The following is a 16,498-nucleotide window of genomic DNA, read 5'->3' as shown; positions in this document are numbered from 1 at the left end:
TTATGTGCAAAAGCAGATAAAACTCAAAATTACATAAAAGCAAAACACTAAAAAAATTCTATTTAACATTAATTTACTATGATGGATGATGCTGTTTTGCAGAAACTAAATCAGTGTTCCACACAGACTACTGTACTGACCGCTATGGTCCAGATTCTAAAAGTTTATCTTGGAAACCTCACCACATACCAATGTTGATTCTATTTCCCCCACTGCAGAACCGGCATCATAGAACACGACATTTTTTCACTTTAACTTGACATAAATACACTATTTACATATTAGGTCTTCTTTCATCTCCATTCAATTGAAATCAGGCAAAAACAACTGAAGCAAGACGGAGGGGTCATGGTGAAGAGTTCTGACAAAATGTGGTCCATTGGAGAAAGGAATGGCAAAACACTTCAGTATTCTTGCCTTGAGAACCCCATGAAGAGCATGAAAAAGCAAAAAGATAGGACACTGAAAGATGAACTCCCCAGGTCAGTAGGTGCCCAATATGCTACTGGAAATCAGTGGAGAAATAACTCCAGAAAGAATGAAGAGACGGAGCCAAAGCAACAACACCACCCAGTTGTGGACGTGACTGGTGATAGAAGCAAGGTCTGATGCTGTAAAGAGCAATATTGCATAGGAACCTGGAATGTTAGGTCCATGAATTAAGGCAAATTGGAAGTGGTCAAACAGGAAATGGCAAGAGTGAACATTTTAGGATTTAGGATTTAGTGAATGCATTTTAGGAATCAGTGAACTAAAATGGACTGGAATGGGTGAATTTAACTCAGATGACCATTATATCTACCATTGTGGGCAGGAATCCCTTAGAAGAAATGGAGTAGCCATCATAGTCAACAGAAGAGTCCAAAATGCAGTATTTCGATGCAATCTCAAAAATGAAAGAATGATCTCTGTTCATTCCCAAGATAAACCACTCAGTACCACAGTAATCCAAGTCTACACCCCAACCAGTAATGCTGAAGAAGCTGAAGTTGAACGGTTCTATGAAGACCTACAAGACCTTCTAGAAATAATAACCAAAAAAGATGTCCTTTTCATATAGGAGACTAGAATGCAAAAGTAGGAAGTCAAGAGATACCTGCAGTAACAGGCAACTTTGGCCTTGGAGTATAGAATGAAGCAGGGCAAAGGCTAAAGAGTTTTGCCAAGAGAACGCACTGGTCACAGCAAACACCCTCTTCCAACAACACAAGAGATGACTCTACACATGGACATCACCAGATGGTCAATACCAATATCAGATTGATTATATTCCTTGCAGACAAAGATGGAGAAGCTCTATACAGTCAGGAAAAACTGGGAACTGACTATGGCTCAGATCATGAACGCCTTATTGCCAAATTCAGATTTAAATTGAAGAAAGTAGGGAAAACTGTTAGAACATTCAGATATGACCTAAATCAAATCCCTTACAATTACACAGTGCAAGTGACAAATAGATTCAAGGGATTATGTCTGATAGACAGACTGCCTGAAGAACTATGGATGGAGGTTCATGACACTACACAGGAGTCAGGGATCAAGACCATCCCCAAGAAAAAGCAATACCAAAAGGCAAAATTGTTGTCTGAGGAGGCCTTACAAATAGCTGAGAAAAGAAGAGACGCTAAAGGCAAAGGACAAAAGGAAAGATATACCCATTTGAATGCAGAGTTCCAAAGAGTAGCAAGAGAGATAAGAAAGCCTTCCTCAATGGTCAATGCAAAGAAATCAAGGAAAACAATAAAATGGGAAAGACTAGAAGGCATTGGCAACACACTCCAGTGTTCTTGCCTGGAAAATCCCATGGACGGAGGAGCCTGGTAGGCTGCAGACCATGGGGTTGGACACGACTGAGCAACTTCCCTTTCACTTTTCACTTTCATGCATTGGAGAAGGAAATGGCAACCCACTCCAGTGTTCTTGCCTGGAGAATCCCAGGAACGGAGGAGCCTGGTGGGCTGCTGTCTATGAGGTCACACAGAGTCAGACACAACTGACGTGTCTTAGCAGCAGCAGCAGTGATCTCTTCAAGAAAGTTAGAGATATCAAGGGAACATTTCATGCAAAGATGGGCACAATAAAGGACAGAAACAGTATGGACCCAACAGAAGCAGGAGATATTAAGAAGAGATGGCAACAATACACAGAAGAACTATACAAAAAAGATCTTCATAACCCACATAACTATAATGGTATGATCACTCACCTAGAGCCGGACATCCTGGAATGCAAATCAAGTGGGCCTTAGGAAGCATCACTATGAACAAACTAGTGAAGGTGATGGAATTCCAGTTAAGCTATTTCAAATCCTAAAAGATGATGATGTGAAAGTGCTGCACTCAATATGCCAGCAAATTTGGAAAACTCAGCAGTGGCCACAGGACTGGAAAAGGTCAGTTTTCATTCCAATCCCAAAGAACGGCAATGCCAAAGAATGTTCAAACTGCTGCACAATTGCACTCATCTCACACACTAGCAAAGTAATGCTCAAAATCCTCCAAGCCAGGCTTCAATAGTACATGAACCATGAACTTCCAGATGTTCAAGCTGGATTTTAAAAAGGCAAAGGAACCAGAGATCAAATTGCCAACATCTGATGGATCATAGAAAAAGCAAGAGAGTTCCAGAAAAACATCTATTTTTGCTTTATTGACTACGCCAAAGCCTTTGACTGTGTGGATCACAATAAACTGTGGAAAATTCTGAAAGAGATTGGGAATATCAGACCACCTGACCTGCCTCTTGAGAAATATGTATGTAGGTCAAGAAGCAACAGTTAGAACTGGACATGGAACAACAGACTGGTCCCAAATAGGAAAAGGAGTACATCAAGGCTATATATTGTCACCCTGCTTATTTAACTTCTATGCAGAGTACATCATGAGAAACGCTGGGTTGGAGGAAACACAAGCTGGAATCAAGACTGCTTGGAGAAATATCAATAACCTCAGATACACAGATGACACCAGCCTCATGGCAGAAAGCGAAGAAGAACTAAAGAGCCTCTTGATGAAAGTGAAAGAGGAGAGTAAAAAAGTTGGCTTAAAACTCAACATTCAGAAAACTAAGATCATGGCATCCAGTCCCATCATTTCATGGCAAATAGATGGGAAAACAATAGAATTGTTTATTTTGGGGGGCTCCAAAATCACTGCAGATGGTGACTACAGTCATGAAATTAAAAGACGCTTGCTCCTTGGAAGAAAAGCTATGACCAACCTAGACAGCATATCAAAGGTCTATATAGACAGCATATCAAAGGTCTACGTAGTCAAAGCTATGGTTTTTCCAGCAGTCATGTATAGGTGTGAGAGTTGGACTATAAAGAAAGATGAGCACTGAAGAATTAATGCTTTTGAACCATGATGTTGAAGAAGACTCTTGAGAGGCCCTTGGACTGCAAGGAGATCCAACCAGTCCATCCTAAAGGAGATCAGTCCTGGGTGTTCATTGGAAGGACTGATGCTGAAGCTGATACTCTAATACTTTGGCCTCCTGATGTGAAGGACTGACTCATTGGAAAAGACCCTGATGCTGGGAAATATTGAAGGCAGGAGGAGAAGGGGACGACAGAGGATGAGATGGTTGGATGGCATCACCAACTCAATGGACATGAGTCTGAGTAAGCTCCCGAAGTTGTTGATGGACGGGGAAGCCTGGCATGCTACAGTCCATGGGGTCAGAAAGAGTCAGACACAACTGAGCAACTGAACTGAACTGACCCAGTAGAAATAAAAATAAAACTCAGCCACTGAAATTGAATGGCAATACTTGTTTACAAGGTAGTTTATTCAAATTGTTAAGACATTCTTTTAAACAAACAATTCAAGTTGAAAAATCTCTTTCTAGTGACAGATGAAATAATTTGGGCATTAATAAAAATACTAACTACAATGGAATAAAGCTGTTCCAATACACCTAAGTTCGTAAGTTAATGATACTCAAAAAGAAAAAAAAAAAAAAACGTCATTGGTCACCAGTAGGGAACGCTAGGGAAATAACTCATCATTTTGGAAAGGAGTAAATAAATTATAAGCTTTCAGATTAACAATATAAGAGCAAATTTTAAAAACTCTCATCAACATCTCTGAAAGGCCTCTGACATCTCTATTTGAAGGTCTAATTTAAGACAAAATATAAGTCAAGCTCAGTGAATTGAAATATATATATATATTGCACATATATATAAAACTCAGAAAGACTGAGTATACTGCAAATCAAATATATGAAGAGAAATCACCTAGGCAGCAGTCGCACTCCATATAAGGGGTGTAATCATTAAAAACATCATGATTCAGAAGAACCAGAAGAAAGCCCGTACTTGCCTCAACTCTACTACTTCTGCATCTGCTCCTGTTGACCTATTTCACAGACTAACATTTTATTTTGAGAATGAAATAACATAATGTATGTAGAATAATTAGAGCAATGCCTAGGGAGGCTCAGACAGTAAAGTGTCTGCCTGCAATGCTGGAGACCGGGGTTCAGTTCCTGGGTCGGGAAGATCCCCTGGAGAAGGAAATGGCAATCCACTCCAGCACTCTTGACTGGAAAATCCCATGGACAGAGGAGCCTGATAGGCTACAGTCCATGGGGTCGCAAAGAGTCAGACACAACTGATCTACTAGCTACTACTACTAGGGAAGATTAGTTTGTCCAGTAAATGGCAGTTTTCATTGTGATGATTACAGATGCTGAATGTAAGAGCAAACATGAGTGAAGAAATGGGATGTTTTAATCTAAAGAAACTCTTCAGAAAAAGATCATTCCCTAAAGACTCACTGAATTCCTCTGTACATCTACAGACTCTTAAACAGCAAAACTGCCACTATTCTCACTCTCAGCTATTTCTTTTTAACTTTTTATTTTATACTGGAGTATAGCTGATTAACAATGTTGTGTTAGTTTCAGGTGTACAGCGAAGTGATTCGGTTATCAGTGAAGTGACTCGGTTATACATATACATGTATCCATTATTTTTCAAATTCTTTTCCCACTTAGGTTGTTAATAACATTGAGCAGAATTTCCTGTACTATACAGTAGGTCCTTGTTGGTTAACTATTTTAAATATATTAATAGCAGTGTGTACATGTCAATCCCAAACTCCCTAACTATTCCTCCCCACCACCCTTCCTATATCTTTATAACCCCATGTGTAACTCCTCCATAATATAATTCAAATTTCATTTTAGCATTATCAATTTTCGTTTCTTTGCAACACTTTCATCTTTTTGACCAATTCCTTTATTATTATTATTTATTTTTATAAATAGCAAGGTTTGTCACTGGAATAGAAGGGAAGTATCACAATCATACTTTTCATTGTCTGCAACCAATCAGCAACAAACTTCAAAAGCAGCAATTTGTTATTTACACAGTAAGGTGTGGCCTGAAGAGCTAGCAGCAAAGTTTCTCCTTTTTTGCAGTTACTCATCATTAATACAATGTTGTGTTAATTGAAATTTGAATTGTATTGTTTAAGGACGGGTGTTATTTTGACCACATAGGAGTAATAAAATTCATGCACATCAAAACCATGCAACAAGGACTGTCTTTACTTTTCAGAGTCCTCAAAAAGCTACTCCATGCATTCAGTGAAGGTGTTACAGCTGTATTCAGTGGAAGAGTTACGCTAAACTTCACCTCACCTGGGACTGGGACTCTGGTTTGTTTCTTTCAGTGAAAAAAATATATATATACTGACTTTCCAAAATTCATTAATAACTAAACCTCTTGACCAGTCTTTGGGAAGGTAAGGTTTCCAAGCAACAGTAAACAGCTAAGAAACTAGGCACCAACTCCACACACAGTATCAAAAATGCCTATGAAATAAATCATATTAAGTAAAATTTGCCCTCAGTAAGACAAGATGAGAAAAGGCAAAGAGCCACAAGGATTAACTTCCATGGTCAACTTATAGTTATTGATACTAATAAGCAGTGTATCTCACATACTCACATTCTCAACAAAATTAAGCTCATTGAACGAGAGGGGAAAAAAAACTATCCACCATTACTTTCACAAAGAGGAATTTCCATAATAAAGTAGGAATAAAACAAAAATAAAATAGGAACAGTAATTACTCACACATAAACACAATAGGTAACAAATATTCAAATAATTAGCTTACATACAAATGAAAAACACAACTAAAAAAAAAAAAATCAACAACGACCTTGGTAAAAATTCTAATGTTGCAATTCAAGTGAAGTGAAAGACGCTCGGTCACGTCCGACTCTTTGCGACCCCATGGACTATACAGTCCTATACAATTCTATACTATACTATACAATTCTCTAGGCCAGAATACTGGAGTGGGTAGGCTTTCCCTTCTCCAGGGCACCTTCCCAACCCAGGGATTGAACCCAGGTCTCCCGCACTGCAGGCGGATTCTTTACCAGCTGAGCCACAAGGGAAGCCCGTTGCAATTCCAAGTAGGCTTAAACTGTGGAAACCATTAAAGATCCTATTTAGTTTCTTCAGATACTTTCTTACTCCAAATTATCCTTTATTTTCATACTAGGAAAACACACATCCCCTAACACAGATTATACAGAAATGCATGCAAATCTAGTCATGTATAGGTTAACTGCATCCACTTGGCTGCATGGATGAGCAGAAACTGGAAGCGTGTGAATATTTCATCTAACCATTTACCCTGGTTTCACCTGAAAGTAAAGTCAGTATTTAGCAAACATTCACAACGAATACAGCACAGGTGACTATGGAGGGAGTTCATTCATGTTGTATAAAAAAGAAAGATTGAAGTACTTGATTTACAAGTGTAAGGTCAACTTGGCAAAATCCAGGGCAGAAGTAGAGGCAGAGAAGAGGTGATGTCAAAAATTTTGTCCAACATAATAATGACAGCCATGGGCACACCAATTAAGTGCTTTCTACTTGACTTTCCTTCACTGACTGTTTCCCCACAGAATGTCAAGGTTGACCTGGCAATAGACTGCAAAATAGATTGGCTGTAGAGTTAATTTTATCAGCTCTCCTTTGGTCCCTTACAGCCTATTTATCTTCTACTATTAACACTAGAACAAAGAGAAGGAGGAGGGCAGAAAGAAGAGGTGGAGGAGGTGAGGCATTTTATAAAATTAGAGTGCAAATTTATGGATTCCATATTTTTCCAGTCCCACCATCTGTTGCTGAAATGTATTTTTTAAATGGCTGCTGCTATCTTTTTCATTTATCAAAAAGATCATTATCTCTGCTATCCCTAACCTCTCTGCACATGCTGATTTATGGAAATATAAGTCCATACAAATACTTTTCAAATTTAGAAATCCCCTTTATTTATGTAACTATTTTATTTTTAAATGAAATCTCATATATTCAAAGCCCATACAGAACACATATTCTAACCACAGTTTTTTTTAATTTTTTAAAAGTACTTCCATAAAATATTTGTAATGTTATTAAATAAGCATGCATGAAAAATGGAATGTACTTTTAATTGTACCTTATTGTATTTTGGGTGGACAGGCAATATAATCATGGGGCAAAAGCAATATTACGTATGCTGCCTATTTAGCGTATTGAAGTCAAAATAATCAGGTACACTTATCGCTGTGAATGTTATAACACATTATGTTGTTTATAGTCACAATAATATACAAAAGAAACTTAAGTTAGACCCAATGAATTCCAGGAAAGTACTGAATGCCTATAATGTGCTGTGGTGATTTAGTCACTCAGTCGTGTCCGACTCTTGTGACCACATGGACTGCAAACTGCCAGGCTCCTCTGTCCATGGGATTTCACAAGCAAGAACACTGGAGAGGGTTGCCATTTCCTTCTCCAGGGGATCTTCTCGACCCAGGGATGAACTCACATCTCCTGCCTTGGCAGGTTGGTTCTTTACCACTGGGCCACCAGGGAAGGCCTGCCTAAAATACCAAGTACTATATTAAGAACACAGCCAACACTTGAAGATAGGGATTACTTGATGAATTAAAGAAGTAACAAGAACATAAAGGTTTAACAAGAGTCTAAAACAGCATGACTACTTCAATAAATGTTAGCTCTATAAGGCATATATAATTATGTTCAGTTTTCAGATGATTAAACTCAAGTTCAGAAAGGTTTATTAACTTGCCCAAAATCACTGAAGTGGTTTCTAGTGGAAAAAGTTCAGGATTCAGTAATAAGTCTGACTCCAAAGTCTACAGTTTTCCACTAGTTTCAAAGCAAAATTTTGTAAAAAAAAAAAAAATTCTGTCTAGTAGTTTCACGGGAAACTTGGCAATAAAATTTTAAACATAAGGGTCTAAGAACTTAACTCCTAAGATCTGAAATATATTAACAAAAAGAGGGTTCTAACAGAATTCAGTTGTTCCATTACAATTTCTTATCCAGAAACTCTTACTACTTAACACTAAAGTCGTTAAAAGTTGGTACAGTTCTCACCTTTAGGGCAATTATCAGAACTCAGCCAGAGAGAAAGGTATGAGTACCTTTGGCTCTGGAATATTACAAGTAGCTCATGTCTGGCTCCAAAAATCTAACATTATCCTTCTGGGCTGTCACTATGTATATCTGACAACTGAAACCCACTAAAAAGAAGAAAAACCTGGACTTTGTTACGTAACATTCAAATTTTTCCAAAGTTCATATGCCAGATGGTAACAGTCTATTATTCCCAAAGGGAAATTTGAATCAGAGTGCTTAATTTGAAGAAAAATGACCTGTTAATACATGCCTCTAAGGTCTAATTTGACAGTATTATATTTTAACCAATCTTTACCTTAAAAATGTACTTAGTAAATCTAATGATTTGAATTAAGAGAACTGTATCTTTCCTTTATATGGAGTATTAACTACTTCAGCCTCATCAGCTACAGTCCAAATTTCTACTGCAGAATGTATTAACTTTCTATGTTGAACATTCCTTAAGGGCATTCCATTTCTATAACATTAACATAAAAAACAGACCTGTTCTCTCATGAATAGTAACATACAGTCCTAGAAATATCCTAAACACTAGGCAATTCAACTGTACTATTTAACCCAGGAGTACAATATATTCCAAATCTTCCCAGTAAACTTGCAAATAAAACTTTGCCATAGGGCTTCCCTGGTGGCTCAGAAGGTAAATAATCTGTCTGCTACGCAGGAGACCCGGGTTTGATCCCTGGGTTGGGAAGATCCCCTGGAGGAGGGCATGGCAACCCACTCCAATATTTTTACCCAGAGAATTCCATAGACAGAGGAGCCTAGGAGGCTACAGTCCATGGGGTTGCATAGAGTCAGACACGACTGAGCAACTAACACTTTCATAACATAGGTTCTTTTTGGACCAAATGTTCTCAGACTTCCAAAAAAATTTACAGCATGAGAAATAACACAAGATGACACCTCCTTAAGTTCATAAAGTTCACTGAACCCAAAGATCCTAAATCATATCATCCAATTTAATATGGCTTGTTGGCTGCTATGGCTACAAGAAAGGCTAGTTAGAAAAAAAAAAAAAAATCAACAGTTATCACTTAGGAAGAAGGAGGAAGGAAACTTGCAGAATCCACCACATTGCCTTAAGTGGCAGCTAGAACTGCCAACTTTGACAAGCCTTCAATGCCAATCCAAGCTCAGCACCAGACTCCCTCCCATTCTGTTTCCACATTTGTTCCATCTAACTCTCATTCTGGACATTGTACCAGAGGTAACCTTAATGACTTGTATGACGATGGGCTTTGGATCTTCAATCAGTTAAGATAACCTCCAAAATCTAGTTTATCAATGTAAATTATATTACTCTTCAAACTTGGAATCCAAAATCCCAATTTTCAGAAAAAAAAAAAAAAATTCGCAGCATCATGAAAACATGGGTAACCACAAATGAATGACAGGAACAAACCCTGGTGCTGGGTTTGGGGATAATGTCCTATCCTTGGCTCTGTCACTGACTTACTGTGAGACTATGCAAGTTAGTGACCATTCCATGCCCCAATAGCATCTACCCACTAGGACTACTGAAACAATTAAATGAGTTTCTACCAAAAAAAAAAAAAGAAAGAGCCTGTAAACTAAACTTAGGCAGAAATTCCCAAAGAGGTAGGTGCTGTTTTCCTATGAAACACCACACACCCATTGCCAATCCTCTAACACTGCTCAACTCTTCACAGAGCAAGACCTTCACATATAATAAGCAAAGAATTACATTTAGCGTTGGAATAAAGATTCAAGAAAACAATAGCAAAATCATGTACATTTCAAGAAAAAGTAGTCCAAAAATTGACTGATCATGACTCTTGACCCTTACAAAACCAACAGAAATAATTCCCACAATTCTCTTGTTTGAAGAAATCATCTCAGGAGGAAAACATTGCACTGAATATTTATATTGTCTCTCACTCACTGACAAATTATGTTCACAAAACTAAATCTCAATAAAATAAATATATAAGTTTATATACAGTTGACCTTTGAACAACATGGGTGTGAACTACACTAGTCTACCTATATGCAGATTTTTTTCAATAGTAAATAGCACAGTATCGCATGATCCAAGGTTGGCTGAATCCACGAACACAGAACTGTAAATATGGAGAACTTCAGACAGGGAGGAAACTCAGACACCAAGAGCCAACTACAAGTTATACACAAATTTTCAACTGCATGGAAGGTCAGAGTCCCAACCTCCGTGTTGTTCAAAGGTAAACTATATATCACTTATATCCATTTCCTGAGATTTAACATTAGTATCATTTATAAATCTAAGTTAATAATAAAAGTTCTTATCTTACCTAGAGCAGAATAGCTGATCTCATTTCCTAGGAAATCTCTTATATGTTAAAAGAGAAATGCTAATTTCAATTAGACAATGGATATTTAACATGGGGAAAATTCTTTTAACAGTTGAACAATGGTTAAAATGGATTAACCAAAATTCAACATCTATTCATGATAAAAACTCCACGCACCCTAAGCCCATGCTCTGTAACAAAAGAAACCACCACAATGAGAAGCCCGTGCTATGCAACCAGAGAGTAGACCTCACTCTCCCCATCCAGAGAAATCCCACACAGCAACGAAGACCACAGCCAAAAATAAATAAATAAAATTTTAAAAAATAAAATCACCTCTAAAACAAAGAAATACTCAGGAATAAACCTGACCAAGGAGGTGAAAGATTTATATGCTGACAACTATAAAACATTGATAAAGAACTGAAGATGACACAGAAATGGAAAGATATACCATGCTCTTGCACTGGAATAATTAATATTGTTAAAATGGCCATACAACTGAAAGCAATCTACAGGTTTAATGCAAATCCCATCAAATTACCCATGACATTATTCACAGAACTAGAACAAATAATCCTAAAATTTATATGGAACCACAAAAAACCCAGAACTGCCAAAGCGATCGTGAGGAAAAAGAACAAAGCTGGAGGTATAACCCTCCCAGACTTCAGACAATACTACAAAAAGCTACATCAAGAAGCATGGTATTGGTTTAAAAAAAAAAAAAAAAAAAGATATATGAATCAATGGAACAGAGCAGAGAGCCCAGAAATAAACCCACATACCCAGAGTCATACCCAGCCTCCTTTGACACAGCACCACACAACAGGAAGTGGTGTTGGGAAGGCTGGAAAGTCACATGTAAATCAATCAAGTTAGAACACTCCCTCACACCATACACAAAATAAACTCAATGGCTTAAACGTTTAAATATAAGACACAAAACCACAAAACTCCCAGAAGAGAACATATGTAAAATCTGTACCAACATAAATCAAAGCAATGTTTTCTTAGGTTAGTCTACCAAAGCAATACAAATAAAAGCAAAAATAAACAAATGAGACACCAAATTCATAAGCTTTTGCACAGCAAAGGAAATCATAGGTAGAACAAAAGGACAACCTACAAAATGGGAGAAAATATTTCCAAACAACAAGACCAACAGAGGATTTCCAAAATAAACAGCTCAGTACAGTTCAGTTCAGTCGCTCTGTCGTGTCTGACTCTTTGCAATCCTATGGACTGCAGCACGCCAGGCTTCCCTGTCCATCACCAACTCCCAGAGCTTGCACAAACTCACGTCCATCAAGTCGGTGATGCCATCCAACCATCTCTGTCGTCTCCTTCTCCTCCCGCCTTCAATCTTTCCCAGCATCAGGGTCTTTTCCAAGGGGTCAGTTCTTCACATCAGGTGGCCAAAGTACTGGAGGTTCAGCTTCAGCATCAGTCCTTCCAATGAATATTCATGGTTGATTTCCTTTAGGATGGACTGGTTGGATCTCCTTGAGAGTCCAAGGGACTCTCAAGAGTCTTCTCCAGCACCACAGGTCAAAAGCATCAATGTTTCCACACTCAGTCTTCTTTATGGTCTAACTCTCACATCCATACATGACTACTGGAAAAAACATTGCTTTGACTAGATGGACCTTTGTTGGCAAAGTAATGTCTCTATATTTTAATATGCTGTCTAGCTTGGTCATAGCTTTTCTTTCAAGGGGCAAGCATCTTTTAATTTCGTGACTGAAGTCACCATCTGCAGCAATTTTGGAGCCCAAGAAAATAAAGTCTCTCAATTTTTCCATTGTTTCCCCATCTATTTGCCAACAAGTGATGGGACCAGATGCCATGATCTTAGTTTTTTGAATGTTGAGTTTTAAGCCAGTTTTTTCACTCTCCTCTTTCACGTTCATCAAGAGGCTCTTTAGTTCCTGTTTGCTTTCTGCCATAAGGGTGGTGTCATCTGCATATCTGAGGTTATTGATGTTTCTCCCAGAAATGTGATTCCATCTTGTGCTTCATCCAGCCCAGCATTTCGCATGATGTACTCTGAATATAAAGTTAAATAAGCACAGTGACAATATACAGCCTTGACGTACTCCTTTTTCCCAATTTGGAACCAGTCCATTGTTCCATGTCTGGTTCTAGCTGTGGCTTCGTAATCTGTATACAGATTTCTTGGGAGGTAGGTAAGGTGGTCAAGTATTCCCATCTCTGTAAGCACTTTCCACAGTTCATTATGATCCACAGTCAAAGGCTTTGGCACAGTCAATAAAGCAGAAGTAGATAAACAACTAATACAAGTCAATAACAGCAACAACAACAAACATCCAACAATGCCCCCCAAAAAGGGGGCAAAAGACCTAAATTGACATTTCTCCAAAGAAGACATACAGATGGCCAATAGGCACATGAAAAGATACTCAACATCACTAATTACTAGAGAAATGCAAATCAAAATTACAATGAGGTATCACCTTACATTAGTTAGAATGGCCATCATCAAAAGCCTACAAATAATAAATGTTATTGAGAGTATGGAGAAAAGGGAACCCTCCTACACTGTTGGATGGAATGTAAATTGGTGCAGCACTACAGAAAGCATTATGGATGTTCTTTGAAAAACTAAAAATTGCCATAAGATCCAGCAATCCACCCCTGGGCATATATCTGGAAAAAACTCTTAATTCAAAAAAATGCATATACCCCAAAGCTCATAGCTGCACTATTTTCAATAGACAAGACATGGAAGCAACCTAAATGTCAACAGATGAATGGATAAAGATGTGGTATATACATATATACAATGGAATACTACTCAGTCATTAAAAATGAAGTAATTCCATTTGCAGCAATATGGATGGATATAGAGATTATCATACTAAATGAAGTAAGTTAGAACGAGGAAGACAAATATGATATCACTTATATGTGAAAATAAAATGTGACACAAGCAAAGTTATTTATAAAACAGAAACAGACTCATAGATAAAGAAAACAAACCATGGTTACCAAGGGGAAAGGGGGCAGATGGGGGATAAATTAGGTGTTTGAGATGAGCAGACACAAACTATTCTATATAAAACAGATAAGCAGGGTCCTACTGTTTAGCACAGGGAATTGTATTTGATATCCTATATCCTATAATAAACCATAATGGAAAAGAATATTAATAAATATGTGTGTATAACTGAATCACTTTGCTGTATACCAGAAACTAATACAATATTATAAATTAACTATACCTCAATAAAATAATAATAATAATTTCAAAATGAATTAATCTGCTACACAGTATTGAAAAGAAACTAGGTTCCACAGCAAGAGAACTTGCATGAGCTGGAGCACAGGCTCAAAAAGAAACAAAAAACAAAAATCAATTTCCAGAGTCCCTTCCTAAACAGAACACACAATGATTAAAATTTTAAAAATAGAGGATAACACTATCATATACTTACAAGACTTAAAGAATATAAATAAAAAGATTCAAATGAATCACCTGATAGTTACATACACTCATTTTTAGGTTATGCTCATTTTACTGCTATATTTCAAAACAGTAAATATTTTAATGATAAGAAAGCAATTTATACTGAGAAGCCCATCAGACTGACTTGTGAGAAATACTCCGAGTTGCACATCTTCCCATAGATTAAGGCAGGTGTGCCCCCAGGTAACTTACAGGTGGTAGACTGGAAATCACTGCTCCATCGAGGGACTGTAATATAAAGCAATGAGAGACATCCCCTCTGGTATGAGGGTGAGTGGGTAATCACTGAGAACCAACTACTTTAACAGAACAAGAATTTGGAGAAACTAAGGAGGAGAATTTAGACCAGACAAAGAATGGCCTAAAATAAAAGGAGGGCTTCCCAGGTGGTGCTAGTGGTAAAGAACCTGCCAGCCAATACAGGAGACATAAGAGACTTGGGTTCGATCCCTAGGTCTGAAAGATCTCCTAGAGGAGGAAATGGCAACCCACTCTGGTATTCTAGCCTGGAGAATCCCATGGACAGAGAAGCCTGGAGCGCTACAGTCCATAGGGTTGCAGAGTCGGACATGACCAAAGCAACTTGGCACATGTGCAAGGTAAAAAAATCTTGTTCTCCTATGTCCTATTTTAAATATGAGCAGCTCTACATTTTATGTACGGGTAATTCAGATGGAAATGAAATACCTGTTGAGTTTATTTCTCATGTATAAAACCATTCCCCCAGAACTCAATTCAATTCAATTCTAGAACTCAATTCAACTCAATTCAATTCTAGGCCTCCCAATTCTAGTAGAAGGCATACTGTGTTTTAAAAGCTTACCCATACAGAAATTTCCCTAATATATAGTTTTATTTCCCAATAACTCAATCCAAGGGAAATTCATCTAATATTCTCCCTTTCAAAGTAGGTTAGTTCTCTGCCACTAGTTAATGTTTTTAATTTTTTACTAATAAATTATGGAGCAAAAAATTAACTACCATTATTAATATGGTAATTAAATCAAAAACATCTCATGAGCTACTTAAATATATAAAGTCTATGGCACCATCTGCAAATACATCATAAATCATAAAAACCTGGTAGATGCAAAAAAGCCCAAGTTTAATTTCTAAATGAAAGTAGTAAAAAAAACCTTACAAGAGAAAATATGTTCCCTGCACTCAAGCAATTAGCCTCCAATTACAAGCAAATGAGATGACTACATTTCTGCTTTGTAAAAAGAAAATAAATCATCAATTAAGCCATACAGCGCAGATATATATAAAATAATCAGTTTTACAGCACACATGTAGTACCTGTCGTCTTAGAGTGTACACTCATAATTAGAAACATGAAGGAATAAATTTAATTGGTTTCCCAAGAGTTTGCAGAAGATGAGTTAGCAAATTCCAAAAGAAAGAAATAAGAAATGGAATTAGCAAAATATTAATAAAAAATATTCATTTTAGGGAATTCTCTGGTGGCCCAATGTTTAAGACTTCACACTCTCACTGCCTAGGGACCAAGTTCAATTTCTCCTCCGGGAATTAAACTCCCCCCCCCCCAGCCATATGGCATGGCCAAAATCAAACAAACAAATAAAAATATTCATTTTATCCCAGAATTCCGGGGTATCTTTCCGGCTTCCATCCCCATGTGAATTATATTAAATCCCCATGTGTTTAAATTGGCATATACTTGAAAGGGCATTTTGAAATGTCTGGAGAATTTTTAATTGCACATGTCCTTTAACCCAGAAATCCTATACTTCCAAGAATCATACATGATTATACACCACAAATGTGTACAGTAACGGTCATGGCTGCACAGTTTATAATAACAAACAATAACCTAAATACATCTATACTATGGAATATTATAACTGTTCAAAAGAATGAGGAAGAGCTGTGTCATCTGAAAAATGATATACATTAAATGAATTAAAATTACATAACACTTATTATACAAAAGTTAAATAACACTTTTTACAGGATGCTGGTTTTCAAAGCAATTACATGTATACTTATGCATGCATAGAAAATGTTTGAAAGGATATACAAGAAGCTGTCACAACAGTTACCTCTGGAGTAGCACTAAAAGGGCCATGGAGTTTTAGTATTTATTTAAATAACGAGCATGTCTTACTAAATTAAACCATCCTTAAAATTCTTAATTCCCCATGAGGGATATCCATGGTCCAAATTTAGTAAGTTTCAGTTTAATTCACATCCTAAATTCTTCCCCTCTGATTTAATGCTCTCAAATTCAGACTT

At 37.3% G+C, this 16,498-nt stretch overlaps 1 protein-coding gene across 46 annotated transcripts in view; it reads right to left on the bottom strand.

Annotated features, from left to right (window-relative positions):
- The window catches only part of CEP128 (centrosomal protein 128), a 481,052-nt gene that overhangs the window by 440,497 nt on the left and 24,057 nt on the right, over nucleotides 1-16,498 (bottom strand). The window lies entirely within an intron of this gene.

Source organism: Bos grunniens, chromosome 10, assembly GCF_055505025.1.
Source record: "Bos grunniens cultivar Pamir isolate PY7600 chromosome 10, Bosgru_T2T1.0, whole genome shotgun sequence".
In the NCBI taxonomy this organism is placed as follows: Eukaryota; Metazoa; Chordata; class Mammalia; order Artiodactyla; family Bovidae; genus Bos; species Bos grunniens.
Note: the sequence above shows the minus strand (reverse complement) of the source record. Positions and strands in the feature narration are given on the sequence as shown.